The 15,867-nt window shown below is 44.0% G+C and overlaps 1 long non-coding RNA gene across 1 annotated transcript; it reads left to right on the forward strand.

Annotated features, from left to right (window-relative positions):
* The first annotated feature begins 245 nt into the window (after nt 1-245).
* On the forward strand, nt 246-11,867 carry LOC141987107 (uncharacterized). The gene is made up of 3 exons (XR_012639442.1): nt 246-282; nt 2,840-2,959; nt 11,521-11,867. It is a non-coding gene; the product is annotated as an uncharacterized LOC141987107 (long non-coding RNA).
* The last annotated feature ends 4,000 nt before the right edge of the window (nt 11,868-15,867 follow it).

Raw genomic sequence — 15,867 nt, forward strand, 5'->3', positions numbered from 1 at the left:
GGGGCTTTTTCTTATATAGGTGGCTGTCATAAAAATAAAGGGAAGGGTAACCACCTTTCTGTATACAGTGCTATAAAATCCCTCCTGGCCAGAGGCAAAACCCTTTCACCTGTAAAGGGTTAAGAAGCTAAGATAACCTCGCTGGCACCTGACCAAAATGACCAATGAGGAAACAAGATACTTTCAAATCGGGAGGTGGGGGGAAACAAAGGGTTTGTCTGTCTGTGTGATGCTTTTGCCGGGAACAGATCAGGAATGCAGTCTCAGAACTTCCGATAGTTAGTAAGTAATCTAGCTAGAAATGCGTTAGATTTCCTTATGTTTAATGGCTGGTAAAATAAGCTGTGCTGAATGGAATGTATATTCCTGTTTTTGTGTCTTTTTGTAACTTAAGGTTTTGCCTAGAGAGATTCTCTATGTTTTGAATCTGATTACCCTGTAAGGTATTTACCATCTTGATTTTACAGAGGTGATTCTTTTACTTTTTCTTTAATTAAAATTCTTCTTTTAAGAACCTGATTGATTTTTCATTGTTCTTAAAATTTAAGGGTTTGGGTCTGTGTCCACCTGTACAAATTGGTGAGGATTTTTATCAAGCCTTCCTCAGGAAAGGGGGTGCAGGGCTTGGGGGAAGACATCTCCAAGTGGGCTCTTTCCCTGTTCTTTGTTGAACACACTTGGTGGTGGCAGCATAGGGTTCAAGGACAAGGCAAAGTTTGTACCTTGGGGAAGTTTTTAACCTAAGCTGGTAAAAATAAGCTTAGGGGGTCTTTCATGCAGGTCCCCACATCTGTACCCTAGAGTTCAGAGTGGGGAAGGAAGCTTGACAGTGGCTATTACCCCTCCCAGTTTTTCACACTTGCTATCTGGTCACCCTAACTGTATGCTCTGTGTGAAGGGGCTGGCTGCCTCCCAAGTGCCCCATTGTGGGCAGAGGTTGCTCTGCAGTGGCCCTGCCCCAGTTTCCCCACTTTTCGGGGCTCTCCCCTTGTATAAGCCTAACTTTGCCTTGTCCTTGAACCCTATGCTGCCACCACCAAGTGTGTTCAACAAAGAACAGGGAAAGAGCCCACTTGGAGATGTCTTCCCCCAAGCCCTGCACCCCCTTTCCTGAGGAAGGCTTGATAAAAATCCTCACCAATCAAGTTACCAAAACAAACTCTTCTCTGCTTCAACAACACCCATCCCAGGGGCTGGATTTAGTAACATAACAAAATTACCAACAGAGAGACCTCAAATTGCCATCAAGTCCCTACTCCCAGTGTTCCCTGCAGAGGGTCTCCCAGACCCTCCCTGTGGGGAGCCCTTTCCCTTAAGACTCACTGTTCTCTGCTGCAGACTGCTCACTTGTAGCAGCCATTCCCTGTCTGGGGAAGCAGCTGGCTTCTACTGAAGTCTCTTACTCCAACTTCACTCTAGTTGTCTCTCCCACCAGTTTCCTGCTGCTCTTTATAGGGGAAGGAGCACCTCCATATCCAGCTGGTTCTAATAATTAAACCCCACACCCCATCCCAGGTCAGGTGGGCAGGGCTAATTGGATGGAGCTGGCCAGTTCCAGGCCATGTTCCCTTGCACTCTGGTGTTGCAAACCTCAGTAAAATGTTAATAGTAAGTAAATCCCACTCAGAAGTATTGAATTGCTTGAGAACATCGTTAGCATTGGGCAAGTTATTGTTGTTGAACATATAGTAATCAGAGTTCCTGCCCCAAACAGCTTACAATCTAAAATCAAATGCAACTTTTCAAATCTCCTGGTGCATAAAACCTGCCAATTTACTGCACTGGTATTTGTTACCCCTTGTATAAGCGAAATCATGAATGTTCAGGTCAGCAACTTTTATGGACAAGAACATTCTCTAAAGCCAAGGCCTCAACAAAAGTGAGTATACAAGAGAGCATTCACACTGGAAATGGTCTCACAGCCAGGAGGAGAAGCTCCCCTCTTATCTGCAAAAGATTTGTTCAACAATTACAAACTGTAAACCAATTAATAGAAATCACAACCTACCTGTTGATGGAGAATTACTTCACAAACAGAGGTACCAGTTCAACACTGAAATCAGTGAGACTCCTCATGTGCTGCAGATTAAGCATCTGCATAAGCATCTTGTTTAATAGAGGCTAGAAAGGTGGCCTAACTGAGTTTATAGATCCACATAGGCCATCCTATTATGATACAAACCAGTCACATGGTATGAATAGCAGCTCATCAGTAGAGCTGTTCAGAAAACAGAATTTCTTCCTCTGGGAAATTCAGTATTTTGACATTTGTTTTTATGCTGAAACAGAATAAAAATGTGGAATGACAAGTTCTAAGAATTTGCTATTTGGAAATGTTGACATGAAAAATTGTTGACTTTTGAGTGAAATGAAAAGTTTCATTTCAAACTGTCAATTGGAAGTGAAAATTTTTGTTTCAAACCTTCCCATCAGAAAATCTGAGAATGTAGTAAAAATTAGGAAAATTGTTCGGTCAAAATATTTTGACCAACTCCACTGATGAATACTGAATACTATAAGGCTCAGATATTTGAAGGTATTTAGGTGCCTGACTCCCACAGGAATCAATATACTGGATATTGAGGATCTGGACCACACTGATCAGTTTGCAAACAAGTCAGGAGCCAATTTGTTTGCAGCGTCTATTTGACAAACAACAGAGAATAACCTACGAAGCCCTAAAATTCACAGCCTGTTCATGGAGAACTCACCAACAGAGGGGGGAAAAGGCTACATTAATTGTAATGAGTACATCAACAAGCTCTAACCATGGCTTCTTTTGTAGAATTCAGCTGGTGTCATTTGGTGTAGTGTAAGCATGTGGCTATTGTCATTTAAGACTGTCATCTGGTTCCCGCGCCCTAGCCTGGTCTGATCAAGATGTCTTTCACCATCAAGATGATGAAGACACACTGGTGGATCCTGCCGTGTCAGGAAATGGTGGATGGCAACCATGAAGGTACAGCTCACTCCTTCCAGCCAACCTGTCTCTCTGCCCCCACTGAGCCCCCCAGATAAACAATGCCCAGGAAGGGGTGGCAGCAGCATCTCATTAACATGAACAATGAAACCACCTTTCAGTGATTTCAGCTATAAACATCCCCCTCCGATCTCGGGAATCTTTCAGCTCATTGCCATGCCAACCTGTGACCTTACCAGCAGCCTTGCGGACCCCTTAGCACATTGCTTTTAATCTAAACCATCCAGTTTGTCCCAGCCTGCTTGTCTCCAGCTTTAACTGAGTCTCAGAAACAATTTGATGTGAGAGGCTGTGTTACCTTGGGCAATATAGAGTGCAAGGCCATCTCAAAAATGGTTGCCCCATCTCAAAATAGATATATTGGAACTGGAAAAGGTTCAGAAAAGGGCAACAAAAATGATTTGGGGTATGAAACAGCTTCCATATGATTAATAAGACTGGGAATTTTCAGCTTGGAAAAGAGATGACTACAGGGGGATATGATAGAGGTCTATAAAATCATGACTGGTGTGGAGAAAGTAAATAAGGAAGTGTTATTTACTCCTCATAAACAAAAGAAATGAAATTAATAGGCAGCAGGTTTAAAACAAACAAAAGGAAGTATTTTTTCACACCACGCACAGTCAATCTGTGGAACTCTTTGCCAGAGGATGTTGTAAAGGCCAAGACTATAACAGGGTTCAAAAAAGAACTAGATAAGTTCATGGAGGATAGGTCCATCAACGGCTATTAGCCAGGATGGACAGGGATGGTGTCCCTATCCTCTGTTTGCCGGAAGCTGGGAATGGACGACAGGGGATGGATCACTTGATTATTACCTGTTCTGTTCATTCGTTCTGGGGCACCTGGCACTGGACACTATCAAAAGACAGGATACTGGGGTAGATGGACCTTTGGTCTGACTCAGTATGGCCGTTCTTATGTTCTTACGGCCTAGCAGCCACCACTCGTGAGGGACAGAGCACCACACGGCGGGGTTACATGGCACTGGGCCAGCTCACACTAGCCCAGTGTGCTGAATAGAACAAGCAGACTCAGGAGAGCTGTCATGCTCAGTGGAGGGAAGGCCGATATCCAGGAGCTGCTGGAGTAACTGCCTGCCCGGCAGAGTGTGAGGCAGAATAGCAAATATGGCAGGCGACCAGCTTGGCTTAACAGAGAAATCTTCAGTGAGCTTAAACACAAAAAGGAAGCTTATGAGAAGTGGAAACTTGGCCAGATGACTAGGGAGGAGTATAAAAATATTGCTCGAGTATGCAGGGGCGTAATCAGGAAGGCCAAAGCACAATTGGAGTTGCAGCTAGAAAGGGATGTGAAGGGTAACAAGAAGGGTTTCTACAGGTATCTTAGCAATAAGAAGAAGGTCAGGGAAAGTGTGGGACACTTACCGATTGGGGGAGGCAACCTAGTGACAGCTGATGTGGAAAAAGCTGAAGGACTCAATGCTTTTTTTGCCTCAGTCTTCACAGACCAGGTCAGCTCCCTGACTGCTGTCCTGGGCAGCACAGTATGGGGAGGAGGTGACCAGCTCTCAGTGGTGAAAGAACAGGTTAAGGACTATTTAGAAAAGCTGGACATGCACAAGTCGATGGGCCCAGATGCGCTGCATCTGAGGGTGCTGAGAGAGTTGGCTGATGTGATTACAGAGCCATTGGCCATTACCTTTCAAAACTCATGGCGCTTGGGGGAGGTCCCGGACGACTGGAAAAAAGGCAAACATAGTGCCCATCTTTAAAAAAGGGAAGAAGGAGAATCTGGGAACTACAGACCAGTCAGCCTCACCTCAGTTCCTGGAAAAATCATGGAGCAGGTCCTCAAGGAATCCATTTTGAAGCACTTGGAGGAGAGGAAGGTGATCAGGAACAGTCAGCTTGGATTCACTAAGGGCAAGTCATGCCTGACCAACCTGATTGCCTTCTATGATGAGAGAACTGGCTCTGTGGATATGGGGATAGCAGTGGATGTGATATACCTTGACTTTAGCAACGCTTTTGATATGGTCTCCCACAGTATTCTTGCCAGCAAGTGAAAGAAGTATGGATTGGATGAATGGACTATAAGATGGATAGAAAGCTGGCTAGATTGTCAGGTTCAAAGGGTAGTAATCAACAGCTCGATGTCTAGTTGGCAGCCGGTATCAAGCGGAGTGCCCCAGCCGTCGGTCCTGGGGCTGGTTTTGTTCAACATCTTCATAAATGATCTGGATGATGGGGTGGATTGTACCCTCAGCAAGTTCACAGATGACACTAAGCTGAGGGGAGAGGTAGATATGCTGGAGGGTATGGATAGGGTCCAGACAAATTGGAGGATTGGTCCAAAAGAAATCTGATGAGGTTCAACAAGGACAAGTGCAGAGTCCTTTACTCAGGAGAGAAGAATCCTATGCACTGCTACTGGCTGGGGACCGACTGGCTAAGGACCTGGGGATTACAGTACATGAGAAGTTGGATATGAGACAACAGTGTGCCCTTGTTGCCAAGAAGGCTAACAGCATATTGGGCTGCATTAGTAGGAGCATTGCCAGCAGATCGGCAGAAGTGATTATTCCCCTCTATTATTGCATCCAGTTTTGGGCCCCCCACTACAGAAAGGATGTGGACAAATTGGAGAGAGTCCAGTGGAGGGCAACGAAAATGATTAGGGGTCTGGGGCACAAGACTTATGAGGAGAGGCTGAGGGAACTGGGGTTATTTAGTCTGCAGAAGAGAAGAGTGGTTCCAAAGAGGATGGAGCTCGGCTGTTCTCAGTGGTGGCAGATGACAGAACAAGGAGCAATGGTTTCAAGTTGCAGTGGGGGAGGTCTAGGTTGGATATTAGGAAAAACTATTTCACTAGGCGGGTGGTGAAGCACTGGAATGGGCAGTCACAAGAGTTGAGGAATCCTGGATTTTGGAGAGGCTGATATAATTCTGTTCTGTCCATCCTGAGATGGACTCCGAGTTATTAGCAGAGTTATGTTAGTCTTCTTGTACTTGTTCTTTGAAGCCCAGACCCCTTCTCTTTGAGTTCAGTGTGTGTTGTCCATTTTTTACTAGAGTTTATTTCTCATTTTGGCTCATCTGTCTTTTAACCACAGACGGCTGGGACAAATCTGCTCCATCGTGATCCACGTGTTAGGTGAACCCAGTGAGGCTACGCACAGAAATCTGCAATGCTACTGCATGAACATGCTCATGCAGGCTTCCTCCTTTTTGCTGAAGATCCTAAATACTAAGTCCAGGGCAGGCACTAGTTTAAGTTCTGTGCTAGTCCCACATTTGGCCATTAAATCCCTTCAAACCCATGTAAAGTACTCTTCCAGTAGCTGAAATCCATCCCACCATTAGTTCATCAACACAGATTCTGGAGCTTCTCATTTTGCTCAAAGGGTGCCTGTGTGTTGCAACAGACCCATAAGTTTAGTATGGGGGTGTTTTTTAAATAAAAGTTAGGCTTGGTCAGTTAAGGCCAGATTCCCAGCTGGTATAAAATCAACATAACTCCACCATTGCCTGTGAGGTGATGGGGAATTAGCTCAAATGGCAAAGTGCTCGCTTATTATGGGGGTTAGACTAGATGACCTGTGTGGTCCCTTCTAACCCTATGGTTCTATGAAATGAAGTTACACCAATTTATACCAGCTTAAGACGTGGCCCTTAGTTGGAGCTGGCTGGCATTTCATTAATATTTTATGCATTGATCAATCAATCAATCTCGGTACACTATTACCATGAGGGTTATTTCACTTATTTTCTATTTTTCTGGCAGCAAAAATACAAACTACTGATGGGGATTGAGTGCAGTGACATGGTCGAGGTAGCTGGAATGTTGTCATATGGAACCAAAAAGTGATGCAGTTGGAGTTGATGTGTGACCCAGCTTTGCACTCCAGGGCATAGGAGAAAAAACATTGATTTTATTTAAACTGCCACTAAGAAACATTTAGGTTAACATCTGGTGGGGCGTTTTGTTGCAGAAATGCAGAGGCCACTTTGATCTCTCCTCTGCAGACCGGCACTGCAGAACCAAGCTTCCTCCACTTCCTGCTTATTGGCTTGCTTCACAGCATCCAATTATGTAGACATGGGCTAACAGCTCCATGGTTAAAAGCTGCTCCAAGTAATATAAACCCACCGTAACTATGATGCTGGATCAAGATGCTATGTAATCACATGCCTAATCGTAAGCCTGTGAATCCCTCAACAGGACGGCTCACACGCTTAACATTAAGCATGTGCTTAAATATCTTCTTGTATCAGAGACAAGGGGGGTGAGATGATATCTTTTATTGGACCAACTTATGTTGGTGAGAGAGACGAGCTTTCGAGCTTCGCAGAGTTCTTCTTAGGACACTTTTCTGTCTGTGCATATCTCTATTGCACCTAAGGCCCTGACCCTGGAAGTACAGTCCTTGGCGTGGGTGGGAGAGCAAAATGAGATACAGGCATCAGTCCAAGCAAAAGCAAACAGTCAGCCAATGAGGGTAACAGCAATGGGCATATTGCTTGGGCCATGTAAATGACCTCATGCAAATGCAGCAAAGAAATAATGTTAAACAAGTGGTTTTTTTATTTATAGATATCTCAGTTTTGAAGCCAGAAGGGACCATTATGATCATCTAGTCTGACCTCCTGTACAACCGTTCAGGGAACCTCATCCAGTAATTTCTGCAGAAGCCCATAACTTTTCTACAAGTTATAGCATCGTTTTGGAAAGACAGCCAGGCTTGACTTAATGACAGCAAATGCTCAAGAAGCCACCATGTCCCCGGGGAAGCTGTTCCAACAGTTAATTGCTTTCACTGTTAAAAATCTGCACTAGTTCTCCTCTGAATTTGTTTAGCTTCAGCTTGCTGTCATTGGATCTTGTTATACCTCTCTTTCTAGCTTTGTGAAAGGAAAGGCTTTTGGCTAGGGCAGCATGGACTAGTGGGTAGAGTGCTAGACTGGGACTCAGACAACCTGGGTTCTTTCCCAGCTCTTCCTATCACTCTGGGCAAGTCACTTTCACTCTGTGTCTCAGTTTCCTCACTTGTAATATGCAGATACTGACCTAGAAATTCCATGCATGAATATTAAGAGTATCACAAGTAGCAATATACTCCTGACCAGGATGGTGATGGTGACTGTGAAATGCTCAGGGAGATTAGAGAGGCTACAAAAACAGAAAACCTGCTAATAATGGGGGATTTCAGCAAAAACAACGAGGAATCCTTGTGGCACCTTAGAGACTAACAAATGTATTTGGGCATAAGCTTTCATGGGCTATAATTCACTTCATCAGATGCGTGGAGTGAAAATACAGTAGGCACGTATAAATATACAGCACATGAAAAGATGGGAGTTGCCTTACTGAGTGGGGGGGTCAGTGCTAACGAGGCCAATTCAATTAGGGTGGATGTGGCCCATTCCCAACAGTTGCCAAGAAGGGGTGAATATCAACAGAGGGAAAATTACTTTTTGTAGTGCTAACGAGGACAATTCAATCATGGTGGATGTGGCCCATTCCCAACAGCTGGATACATTTCACCTCAGGACAGGATGCAGAAATAAAATGTTTATACACTATCAATGACTGCTTCTTGGAGCAGCTAGCCCTGGAATCCACAAGGGGAGAGGCAGTTCTTGATTTAGTCCTAAGTGGCACACAGGATCTTGTCCAAGAGGTGAATATAGCTGAACTGCTCAGTAATAGTGACCATAATGTAATTAAAATTAACATCCAAGTAGGAAACGACAAAGAAACCACTATTGTAGCATTTAACTTCAAAAAGGAGAATTACACAAAAATGAGGATGTTAGTTAAATGGAAATTAAAAGGAACAGTCGCAAGAGTGAAATGCCTGCAAGTTGCATGGAAACTATTTTAAAACTCCATAATAGAGGATCAAACTAAATGCATACCCCAAAGTAAAAAATAAAAAATCAGTAAGACCACCAAAAGAATGGCTATGGCTATGGCTAAACAGCAGAATAAGAGAGGCAGTTAGTGGCTAAAAGACATCCTTTAAAAATTGGACATCAAATCCTAGTGAGGAAAATAGAAAGGAGTATAACTCTGGCAAGTCCAGTTTAAAAATATAATAAGGCAGGCTACAAAAAAATAAAAATGTGAAGAGTAACTAGCAAAAGACACAAAAACTAACAGAAAATTTTTTAAAGTGCATCAGAAGCAGGAAGTCTGCCAAACAGTCAGTGGGGCCACTGGATGATCGAGGTGCTAAAGGAGCACTCAAAGAAGACAAGATTATTGAAGAGAAGCCAAATGAATTCTTTGCATTGGTCTTCATGGTTGAGGAGGTGAGGGAGATTCCCACACCTCAGCCATTCTTATTAGGTGACAAATCTAAGGAACTGGCCCAGACTGAAGTGTCAATAGAGGAGGTTTTGAAACAGATTGATAAATTAAATAGCAATAAGTCAGCAGGACCAGAAGATACTTACCCAAGAGCTCTGAAGGACTCAAATATGAAATTGCAGAACTAACTAACTGTGGTATGTAACCTATTGCTTAAATCAACCCCAGTACCAGATGATGGGAGGATAGCTAACTTAACACTGATTTTTAAAAAAAGTTTCCATAGGTGATTTGTTGAAATTATAGTAAAGAACAGACTTATCAGACACATAGATGAACATGATAAGTTGAAGAAGAGTCAACATTTTGTGTGTGTGTGGGGGGGGGGAAGGGTGAGAAAACCTGGATTTGTGCTGGAAATGGCCCTACTTGATGATCACTTTAGATAAGCTGTTACCAGCAGGAGAGTGGGGTGGGAGGAAGTTTTGTTTCATGGTCTCTGTGTGTATATAATGTCTTCTGCAGTTTCCACGATATGCTATGGATCCGATGAAGTGAGCTGTAGCTCACGAAAGCTCATGCTCAAATAAACTGGTTAGTCTCTAAGGTGCCACAAGTACTCCTTTTCTTTTTTCATTTTGCAAAGGGAAATCACGCCTCACCAATCTATTAGAATTCTTTGAGGGGGTCACCAAGCATGTGGACAAGGGTGATCTAGTTGATATGTTGTACCTGGACTTTCAGAAAGCTTTTGGTAAGTTCCCACTCCAAATGCTCTAAAGCAAAGTAAGGGTAAAAGCAAAGGTCCTCTCATGGATCAGTAACTGGTTAAAAGATAGGAAACAAAGGGTAGGGATAAATGGTTGGTTTTCACAGTGGAGAGAGGTAAATAATGGGTTTCCCCAAGGATCTGTACTGGGATCAGTGCTGGTCAACATATTCATAAATGATCTGGAAAAGGGGGTGAACAGTAAGGTGTCAAAGTTTGCTGCTGATACAAAATTACTCAAGATTGTTAAGTCCACAGCTGACTGCGAAGCGTTATTAAGGGATCTCATAAAACTGGATGACTAGGCAACAAAATGGCAAATGAAATTCAATGTTGATAAGTGCAAAGTAATGCATACTGGAAAACATTATCCCAACTGTATATATAAAGTGATGAGGTCTAAATTAGCTGTTACCACTCAAGAAAGAGACCTTGGAGTCATTATGGATAGTTCTCTGAAATCATCTGCTCAATGTACAGCAGCAGTAAAAAAACCCTAACAGAATGTTAGGGAGCACTAGGAAAGAGACAGATAATAAGACAGAAAATATCATAATGCCACTATAGAAATCCACGGTATGCCCATACCTTGACTACTGCATGTGGTTCCGGTCACCCCATCTGAACAAAGATATATTAGAATTGGAAAAGGTCCAGAGAAGGGCAACAAAAATTATTAGGGGGATGGAACAGATTCCATGTGAGGGGAGATTAAAAAAGACTGGGACTGTTCAGCTTAGAAAAGAGACGACTAAGGGGGGATATGACAGAGGTCTATAGAATCATGAAGAATGTGGAGAAAGTGAATAAGGACTTCTTCACACAACACACAGTCAACCTGTGGAACTCACTGCCAAGGGACGTTGTGGAGGCCAAAAGTATAACTGGATTCAAAAAAGAATGAGACAAGCTCATGAAGGATAGGCCCATCAATAACTATTAGCCAAGATGGTCAGGGATGCAACTCCATGCTCTGCGTGTCCCTAAGCTTCTGACTGCCAGATGCTGGGACCAGATGACAGGGGATGGGTCACTCGACAATTGCCCTGTTCTGTTCATTCCCTCTGAAGCATCTGGCACTGGCCACTGTCAGAAGACAGGATACTGAGCTAGATGTACCATTGGTCTGACCCAATATGGCCGTTCTTATGTTCTTAAGTTGGGAACTAAGGATGAGAAGTGCTGGATAAGAGCTATGTGTTACTGTGATGATAGTACAAAAATAAAAGCTAAATATTTAGTAAACTCCCTCTGAAAGAAGAAGAGTTTATATTAGCCAAGGCTTTTACAGCTGTGATAATGCTGCTGGATTCCAGACAGGTTTATGCTAGAGGATTTAGCTAATTGTGAAAGAATCTGCAAAGCTGGGGTTGTTTTGTCCTTCACAGAAATTCTAAGACGCTCTCACACAATTTCAATATGGAGCAGCATTGGTCTCACCTTTTGTTTTCATTCTGTTGCACAGCAGATAAATATGTATAATTATTCTTCACAGCCTTCTTTCTGCAGTATGACAGTAATGGATTGCCAAGGAAACCACAGGAGACTGCAGTGGAAAGGCACTGCTTTTTTTTTTATGGCATCCGAAGTTCACCACGTGTCATGGAGGGCTTCCAAGAAACCATTGTTGGGATAGAGCAAAGAATGGCATGGAGCTGTGCTAACAAATGCTTCTGCAGCCTGATCAGAATGCTGAAAGCCCGATGAAATCCAGGGGGATATTCCAGAGAGACTGTCTGTATGCACTGAAAGTCCTAAAGCCAGAAGCAAAGCAATGGAATGTTTGTGCTTTAGTATCTGAAGCGGTGTCTTCTGCTGTCCCCAGACAATGATACCGTGAAACACTGCAGACGGGTCACACAGTTACATTTTCAAGGTTCTTCCTACAAGTTCATTTCCTGCTTCAATCCGTCAGGTCAGGAATGCCAGGTCAGCAAAATAAACAGCTCTGTTAGCTCCCTGAATAGGAATCTGTGATATATTCCCTCTATATATCAACTCCTCCTCCCTCTTTTTAATCAGGAGCTTGTCCTTCATCTTATGTAATACTAACAAATTTGATGCCAGTGCCGTGTCTGGCAGGTTTCTGTCACTGTGGCTCATTTTGACATTCTGCTTCAGCATCCCTGTTGCAACTGAGCCAGAGAACTGGGGGATTCCCAGCTTTCTCTCTATGACAGTGTAAGATCAAGTCCAGTGGAAGTAGAAATACATAAAAGTTCCAAACAAACCGAAGACATAAAGGGGAATTTTTCATTAGCAATCACTGATGCAGCAGGTAGGTAGAGTTGTAGGAAAGATCTTTACTGAGCATGCTCAGAGGCCAGTGTTACACGTTGACAGGCCTGTGTTTGTCAAGTAGCAGTTGGAACCATGTTGCATACCTGAGCTCCAAATGTCATGCCAAACTAGTTCCCTTTGGAAACCTGACCCTCTTTGCCGAGTCCCCCTCAACATACATCTTCCCTATTTTATACACAAACAATAATTAGTCATTTAAAACAGGCAGCATTTCTGTCTGTGTTGCTGATTTAGACTGTCTTTGGGGTAGAGATTGTCCCTTACTATGTGTTTGTATAGAGCCTAGCATCAGTAGGCTGGCCATTCGTCCAGTTTTAAGCCGGACTGTGCTCTTTTCTATGGTTCTGTCCCCTGTCCGGTATGGAGACAAAACTGGATGTGGTTTTGTCTGGTCTCCCAGACAGGGGACGCCATTTTGAAGAGCGTGATGCTTCGCCCCAACCATCATAACCTTGCACACACAGTGCGTGTGAGGTCACGCTGGCAGGGGCCTCAGATTGCCAGTTTTGGTTAGACGTATTCCTGGAGGTTTCATCACATGACATAATTTTTAATTAAAGATTAATCTTTAATTCCTGGAGACTCCATAACAATCCTGGAGGGTTGGCAACCCAAGGCGGGGAGCTTTTCAAAATGGTTTCAGAGTAGCAGCCGTGTTAGTCTGTATTCGCAAAAAGAAAAGGAGTACTTGTGGCACCTTAGAGACTAACCAATTTATTTGAGCATAAGCTTTCGTGAGCTACAGCTCACTTCATCAGATGCATTCAGTGGAAAATACAGTGGGGAGATTTATATACACACAGAACATGAAAAAATGGGTGTTATCATGCACACTGTAAGGAGAGTGATCACTTAAGATGAGCTATTACCAGCATGAGAGTGGGGCGGGGGAGGGGGAGAAGAAAACCCCTGGTGGCTGAACTTTGTGACTTTGTCCTCACCCATAACTATTTCACATTTGGGGACAATGTATACCTTCAAATCAGCGGCACGGCTATGGGTACCTGCATGGCCCCACAGTATGCCAACATTTTTATGGCTAACTTAGAACAACGCTTCCTCAGCTCTCGTCCCCTAATGCCCCTACTCTACTTGCGCTATATTGATGACATCTTCATCATCTGGACCCACGGAAAAGAAGCCCTTGAGGAATTCCATCATGATTTCAACAATTTCCATCGCACCATCAACCTCAGCCTGGACCAGTCCACACAAGAGATCCACTTCCTGGACACTACAGTGCTAATAAGCGATGGTCACAAACACCACGCTATACTGGAAACATACTCACCGCTATTCCTACCTACATGCCTCCAGCTTTCACCCAGACAACATGATCCATCGTCTACAGCCAAGCTCTACGATACAACCGCATTTGCTCCAACTCCTCAGACAGAGACAAACACCTACAAGATTTCTATCAAGCATTCTTACAACTACAATACCCACCTGCTGAAATGAAGAAACAAATTGACAGAGCCAGAAGAGTACCCAGAAGTCACCTACTACAGGACAGGCCCAACAAAGAAAATAACAGAACGCCACTAGCCATCACCTTCAGCCCCCAACTAAAACCTCTCCAACGCATCATCAAGGATCTACAACCTATCCTGAAGGACGACCCATCACTCTCACAAATCTTGGGAGACAGGCCAGTCCTTGCCTACAGACAGCCCCCCAACCTGAAGCAAATACTCACCAGCAACCACACACCACATAACAAAAACACTAACCCAGGAACCTATCCTTGCAACAAAGCCCGTTGCCCACTGTGTCCACATATCTATTCAGGGGACACCATCATAGGGCCTAATCACATCAGCCACACTATCAGAGGCTCGTTCACCTGCACATCTACCAATCTGATATATGCCATCATGTGCCAGCAATGCCCCTCTGCCATGTACATTGGTCAAACTGGACAGTCTCTACGTAAAAGAATAAATGGACACAAATCAGACATCAAGAATTGTAACATTCAAAAACCAGTCGGAGAACACTTCAATCTCTCTGGTCACTCGATTACAGACCTAAAGGTCACAGTATTACAACAAAAAGACTTCAAAAACAGATTCCAACGAGAGACTGCTGAATTGGAATTAATTTGCAAACTGGATACAATTAACTTAGGCTTGAATAGAGACTGGGAGTGGATGGGTCATTACACAAAGTAAAACTATTTCCCCATGTTTATTCCCCCCGCCCCCACCACTGTTCCTCAGACGTTCCTGTTGACTGCTGGAAATGGCCCACCTTGATTATCACTACCAAAGGTTTTCTTCCCCCCCACCCCCCGCTCTCGTGCTGGTAATAGCTCATCTTAAGTGATCACTCTCCTTACAGTGTGTATGATAACACCCACTTTTTCATGTTCTGTGTGTATATAAATCTCCCCACTGTATTTTCCACTGAATGCATCCGATGAAGTGAGCTGTAGCTCACAAAAGCTTATGCTCAGATAAATGTGTTAGTCTCTAAGGTGCCACAAGTATTCCTTTTCTTTTTTCAAAATGGTGTCCTCCGTGCACTGTAACCTCATGATTCTCATCCCATGTGTAGTGGGAAGTTCTAGTTTTCTAGGGATGCGATAGCGGCCACCCTAAGCTCCAAGGAGCCCTGATCATGGTGGAGGATGCTGGTCTAATGACAGTAATGGTTTATTCATGGGAGTCTTATTTTTAAACTATAAAGAATAAAGATTGTGCCTTATGCATCTGGGGCAGAGTTTTCAAAAGCTCCTAAACCCAGTGACTTTCAATGGAAATGGGGCAGCTAACTCAGATGCATTTGAAAATCCCTCCCTATATTGACATTGGCCCTGAAGCGAGTAAGTGAGAGGGCGAAACCAGGCCTGTTTTCCAGTGAGAATACACTTTGGCAGCAAAGCTGGCCTCGTCCCGATATGAAAAGCTGTGAAAACAGAGCCATTTTCTTCAGATAAGGTAGCTAAAGCATGCAAAAGAACACAACTATTCCAGTGCTGGCAATCACACCTTTTGTCAAGTTGCAATGGGGAGGGTGAGCCTTTGCCCAATGCCATGAGGAAAGCGTGGTGCCAGGGCAGCTGGTTGTATCAGAACACACCCCTCCCTTCGCCCCACCACATGCACAAGATTTGAGAGCAGCTGTGCCAAACGTTGCCCAGTGCCTTCCCAGCAGCAGGAATGTGTCATGCCTCGCTGGGTGCTGCGTAACCGCACAGCCTGAATGTGTGGCTAACAGCCAGAGCCTCCTGAAAGCTAGAGGAGAAACCCATGCATCATAGTGATTAATGAGAGGACCAGGCAGGCCAATCCATGGCTAACCAAGGCAGCAGAGTCAGCGGGAGAAAGCTCATTGCGCCAGATGGACCTCAGCAGCACAGAGCTGCCCAGCTTCTGAGAAGTCTGAAAATACAATTCAGTTTTTTTTCTACACAGCTGCTTGTGACTTGGTTTGTTTTTAATAATTCCATTCGCAGGGCAATGCCTCTTTCCTCCAGCCATTCACAGGAGGCCTGCCCACTATTTGCCATTTTAAAACCCTATTTGCAGAGGGTTAT

This window comes from Natator depressus, chromosome 5 (genome assembly GCF_965152275.1).
Source record: "Natator depressus isolate rNatDep1 chromosome 5, rNatDep2.hap1, whole genome shotgun sequence".
NCBI classification, from domain to species: Eukaryota; Metazoa; Chordata; order Testudines; family Cheloniidae; genus Natator; species Natator depressus.